Raw genomic sequence first — 6019 nt, 5'->3', positions numbered from 1 at the left:
TTAAAAAACTATATGTTGTTTTGTCCTAACTTCTGGGAGTTTTCCTTAAATTTATCTTCAACTATTTTATTAATTTATTCTAGATTTCTGCTACCCTAGTTTTATTTTCTAAGAGCTCTTTATTATTCCCTGAATATTAATTCCTATTATAGGATCCTTTTCCTGTTACATTCACAGACACGGTATTTTCTCTTTATGGCTTGGAGAATATGAATTATAGTTTTGGTTTGTATTGCCTTTTAAGAAGATGTTCCCTGTATTGTTTCTGTTTCCTCTGAGTCACAGAATCTCCTTAAGAGTCTCACAGTCCTTATTTGGCCTAGTTTGTTTGTTTAAATATTTTTTATTGTTCTAAAATATACATAACATAAAATTTACCATTTTAGCCATTTTTAAGTGTACAATTCAGCGGCATTAAGAACATTCACAATGTTGTACAACCACCACCACTATCCATTTCCAGGAATTTTTCATCTCCAAACTGAAACTCTATACCCATTAAATAGTAACTCCCCATGCATCCTTCTCTCAGTCTCTGGTAAGCTCTATTCCCCTTTCCATCTCTGCGAATTTGACTATTCTAGGAATTTCATATAAGTGGAATCATGACATATCCGGCTTATTTCACTCAACATGATGCTTTCAGGGTCCATGCATATTGTAGCATCTATCAGAATTTCATTCCTTTTTAAGTTGAACAATATTCCATTGTTTAATATGTATAGACCACATTTTGTTTATCCAGTCACATCCATCAGTGGGTATTGGGTTGTTTCCACCTTTTGGCTCTTGCGAATAATGCTGCCATGAACACTGCGGCATATTTTACTAGTAGGTTATACAAAGCTATTTAACCAGAATTTGGGCAAGGTGAAAAATAGGTTTAATATCTTCCCTAAACTAACGGTTCTAAAACTTGGCCATGCATTAGAATCACCTGGGGTGTTTTTAAAACCTTCCAAAGCCCATGCTGCAACCCAGACCAATGACATCAGATTACCTTGGGAGTGGGACACAGGCCATGAGTATTTTTTGTAAATCTTACCAGTTGATTCCAATGTGCAGCCCAATTTGAGAACCAGTGCCCTAAGTAGTGGTCACAGTCCTTATTTGGATGGGGCTTGTCAAGCCGGGGGACTCAACTCTCAGGACCTGCAGGATTTTTTCTTATTCGAATCCACTTGCCCAGAAAGTACTGTTCTAATCTATGACCTACGGCATGAGCCAGCTGCCATCTTTCCGGAAGCCAAGCAGAGAAAGTGGTCCAGGTTCTCACCATTCAAAATGCACTCTCTTTCTTAACCTGCCTATTTTCAGGAGCTGCCTCATCCAGCCTTCTGCTGTGCTAGCGAGGGGCATCGCCCATTTGGACAGGCTTGAGGATAAGACCTGGGGTCTGCCTCTTTCACAGACTTTCAGCCAAGCCTCTTTTCTTCAGCTCCACCTCAGCCACTCTCTGGAGTCCCGCGAAAACATTCAACTGCTGAACTTCATCTGAGTTTGGAGTGTGAATCAGCTTCCTTCTCCTTTGCCACTTAGTCTTTGCAGTTATGTTTTTACATTTATCCTCAGGAAAAAGTACTTTACTTGTCCTAATTCACCCAAGACTTAGGCTTTGTGAGACTGTTCACAAGTAAACAAAAAATGAGCATGAACTGAAATATCTAGTGAATTGGACTTATTTTTAATTAATAACTGGTAAACTTAAGAGAACAAACTCTTTTCTGTTAAAAAAAAACCCCATAAATCTTGACATTTAAATTAAAACATATCTGGAATTCCCTGGCACTCCAGTGGTTAGGACTCCACACCTCCATTGCCAGGGGCCCAGGTTCAATCCCTGGTCGGGGAACTAAGATCCTGCCAGCCACGGGAGATGCAGCCAATAAATAAATAAATAAACAAACAAATAAATAAATAAAATACAAACATATCTACATAAATACCTCTAAAGTCTCCATCCGTATGAAACCAATTAAAAATTATACTTATCAAAGACTTGTGTGGTGTTTTAAAAATGTGAAGCTTACATTTACCTCCTGTACTTTAAAAAGCTGCATTGATTTCCTGAGTTTTTAAACTTAACCTCCCCCAAATGTCTCATCATAACCCAAATCAAAAAGTATGCATTTTAAGAAATGAAAAAAGCTGGGAATGAAAATTTTAATTTCAATAGTCACTTGTCTTTATGACGTCCCTCTAGTATTTAAAAATTTTTATTTCAGAGCTTTCAAACTTCATTTTGGGCAGGAATTTGATGATATATCATATTACAGTACAATCTTCTAAGTCAGTGAATAAAACATATAAACAAAGTTGCTGGACCTAGAAACATATTGATAAAGATCAGCTCCTCAAATTCATTTGACAGAAGCAAACACACTTGAGAGGATATAATTTATGACTTCCTCTGAAGCAAGACAGACTCTAGACTTATTTGCAAAAGGAACGAAGTGAACTGAATAATCTGTTTAAACATAACGCAGTGAAGTACCTGCTTCTTGACAGACAGGCCAGATCTCAGGTTCCCAACCCTGTCCTGTGGCCCTTCAAGATGGTCAAAGTCATCCATAGGGATGTTTTGTGGCTGAAGTTCCAATTGAGTGTTTTGGGTTCAATGTCTTTTGATCTCCTAGGTATGAGCCCTCCCTGGCTTCTGCCTGAAACTTCTGGGATCACCCTGAGGCAGGTGCAGAGGATCCTAGCACTGGAATGACACCACTCATCTGAGCCACATGGTCCTGTCACTTTTAACTCCTAAATATCCTTGGATTCTCTCCTTCTCTGTCCTATTCCCAGCCTCGCTGCTACAGTTGGATCCTCATAGTTTCTTCCTGATCGATTGCCATAGCCTCCTTTTTATTCTGTTGCCTTTACAATCACTGCTGAAATCCACCTTACCCACTGCTGCTTTTGTGATCTTTCTGAAATGCAAACGTGAACATATCACTCCTCTGTAGAAAATTCTTCACTGGTTCCCCAGTTACTGCCTGATAAGGCTTAGGCTTCATAACTGGGCATATAAGACCTCCATGATCTAACTTATGCTTCTTACTTCCCCTGTCTTTTTCGCTTTAAGCTGTGAGAGGACCATGAACATGTCTGTCCTGCTACCCTGGCATTATTCTCAGGGCCAGGGCCAGAGCCTGACACCTAATGGATAATTACTAATAGGTACATCACTACCCCATGTCTCATGCCTTTGATTTATGGGCTTTTTTTTTTGCTAGCCAATTGAGTTTTGTTGTTGTTGTTGTTTGTTTTTTGGTAATAACACAAGTGTGCCCTTCTTTCACAACTCATTTAGTCACACATTCACTCATTTACCTTGGGATCACTACGATCTAACACTGTGACTGCTACGAGTAAGTACTCTGAACGAATAAGTGAAAATGGAGATGACACATACCTGAGGAGTTGACTGCTCTGGATTGCAACTGGACTTGCAACCCAGTGCAGTTTTTCCCCAAGCAGTTCATGTATAGACAAATACAAGGACCAGGAGGCAAACGTAGCCTTCCACTTGCTCTTCACAAGTCTGGGAACAAGAGTCAATGCATCAAGACTTTGTAGCATGAACCGGAGCAAACAAAATAAAGAGCAAACAAACCAACTTCCAATAAATAACTACAAATTAATCAGGACTCTCCAAAGCCCCCAATTAAACGGCACAGAGCGCTAACTCCATTCACACCCAGGTGTCCCCGGAAGCCCCGCCCCTTGGGAGGCGGGGCGTGCGCGTATTGGGAGGGGCCTTCCGGCTCGATCACGCCCCGTGGGCGGGGCGTAAGCGGGCGGGCTGAGCTGGAGCATCCCCGCGGTTTCCTAGGAGATGAAACACACAGCACGCCAGAGCTTGACAAGGGAGTGAACAAGGTAAGCGGCCGGCGCTGGCAGGTAATCCCGAGAGGGCAGCTGGGCCGCCACCCTCCGTCCGACCCAGCCCGAGCCTGTCCTGCGAGGCGGCCCGGCATGTCCCCTCGGCTCCCTGTCCTACCAGCGCCAACCTCCGCCGAGAGAAGGGGCCTGGACACTGGTAGTGGGAGGGACTGGAGGGAGGAGAATTCGGGGAGGGGCGGGACGGGCAGGAGGCGGTCAACCTGCTCCTATAGCTGTCGGTTCGCTCCGAGACCCCCTCGACCATTTTCCTGCGCTCCTAGACGGCGCGGTCAGTCCTGGGTTGGAGGATGACGGCGGGAATCCACCAGTCTGACGCACCCGCACCCCCGAACCTCTACCCCAGGGTCTCCCAACGCACCCCCTGCTCTCCCCCGCTCCCTTTAGTGCTTAGGCTGGAGGGGACGCTACTTTTAGGAGTGAGGGGCGGGATCAGGTCTGGAGAAGGCAGTGGAATTGAGTTCAAAACTGTTACAAAATTGAAAAGGAGAAAGAAAAAAGAGAAACTGGGTCCAAATTCAGTCCTCATTCGTGCATTCCCAAATGACTCCCAGGTAAAAGCGGAATCCCGGCACAGGGTGGATCAGCGGGCGCCCCCAGTCCTCACGCCGAGCCAACCGCGGGGGGGTCAGGGGATCACCTGCCCGCTGCGGCCGGACACGCAGGGCCTCGGGGACGAGCCCTGCCCGCAGACGGGAGTCTTTTAAAAGTCCCGGTTTGCGAGAAAAGATCAGAGCGTCTGGGAACGAAAACTGCTTCTTAACTACAAATAAGACTGAGACATGGTCAGTTTAAGGACAGGGCTGGAGTCGGGGGAGGGGAGGCAATAAAACTGGCTTTTTAGTGGTTTGTAATCTCAATTCTAAAAGGAAAGAAATGTATGTGATTGTGTTTAGATAATCTTTTAAAATGATCAGGCATTTGTTCTAATTGTAACGGAATTCTCATAAAGAGAGTCAAAGTTATCGGAGTGATTTTAATCAGAAAAACGACCCGTTCAGTCGAAATAGTGGCGGAGGCAAACGTTACTTTCCAGCCTTTTGGCTTTCCTTTATCGGCCCCGCGCCCTGTTCACCGCCGAGTGACCGGGAAGGGACAAACCCTCCCCTCCCTCCCAGGGCGGCCACCTTCTGCCTACGCAAAGCTGGCTGTACCATCTCTTCGTTGGGGTGGGTTACTTTGGTTTGGTTTTGCTTCGTTTTAAACGTTTGTGAATATTAGCACAGAGCACCATGCTTTTATTTATTTTTTTAACACAGAATCCTGTTTTCCCATTGTAAAATCTCCCCTTTTAATTTCTGTAAACGTATGATTTGGTTAGTTTGAAATCTTTTTTCTCTTTTGCTTTTGAAACGACTTAATGGTTTTTATGGCGTTACTTCTTTTGTTTTTTTAAACAAACGTTAATGCCAGCCTTAGAGTAATAACGTTACAGCAGATTCTACAAAGACAAGTTGAAGACATGGAAACATTATCTGCTCAGTGATTGGGCAGACACAAATTTTACCCTCCATTTGCCCTCTCTGTTAATCTTCTTTAATCCTATCTAAATCCCTTATTAGCTGGCAGAAGCTGTTGAGAATAAAGCTCAAGTTTACAGTAATTGCGCACTTCGATAGAAGTAAGACAACTAGAATGGAAGAGAAATGATAAGGGCATTTATCTAATGCAGGCCTATAATTGAGCCTCTAAATAAATGTCTTTTTCCTTAAACCAGAATATAAGGTTTGTATAACTCATAAGGAAGTCAGTAAGTATTGGAGCTTGACTGCAGAAAATTCCAAGTTCCTAACAGTTCTATTAAATTAATCAATCATAGTTACATTACATTTACTTGTTTTGCTTTGTTGCATATATATGGAAATATGTGCATAAGAAATCATGTCAATACATCCCTGTTTTGCAGAGTTAGCTTTCCAAAGGTCCACAGAGAAGAATATATGTAACTTGCAGAGAAATATTATTGGGTGTGAACTGGGGACCCCTAGGCAGTCTGTCTTTTAAGTTACATATACTGTTTTTGACTAGTAATCTGTTTAGGACCTTCCTATTCTACACTGATAAAAATAGTTGTTTATATGCTATCAGTGAGTAGGTACATGGGAGTAATGATTTTAAAAAA

This window comes from Delphinus delphis, chromosome 10 (assembly GCF_949987515.2).
Source record: "Delphinus delphis chromosome 10, mDelDel1.2, whole genome shotgun sequence".
NCBI classification, from domain to species: domain Eukaryota; kingdom Metazoa; phylum Chordata; class Mammalia; order Artiodactyla; family Delphinidae; genus Delphinus; species Delphinus delphis.
The sequence above is the reverse complement of the archived record's forward strand: the minus strand, read 5'-3'. Positions refer to the sequence as shown.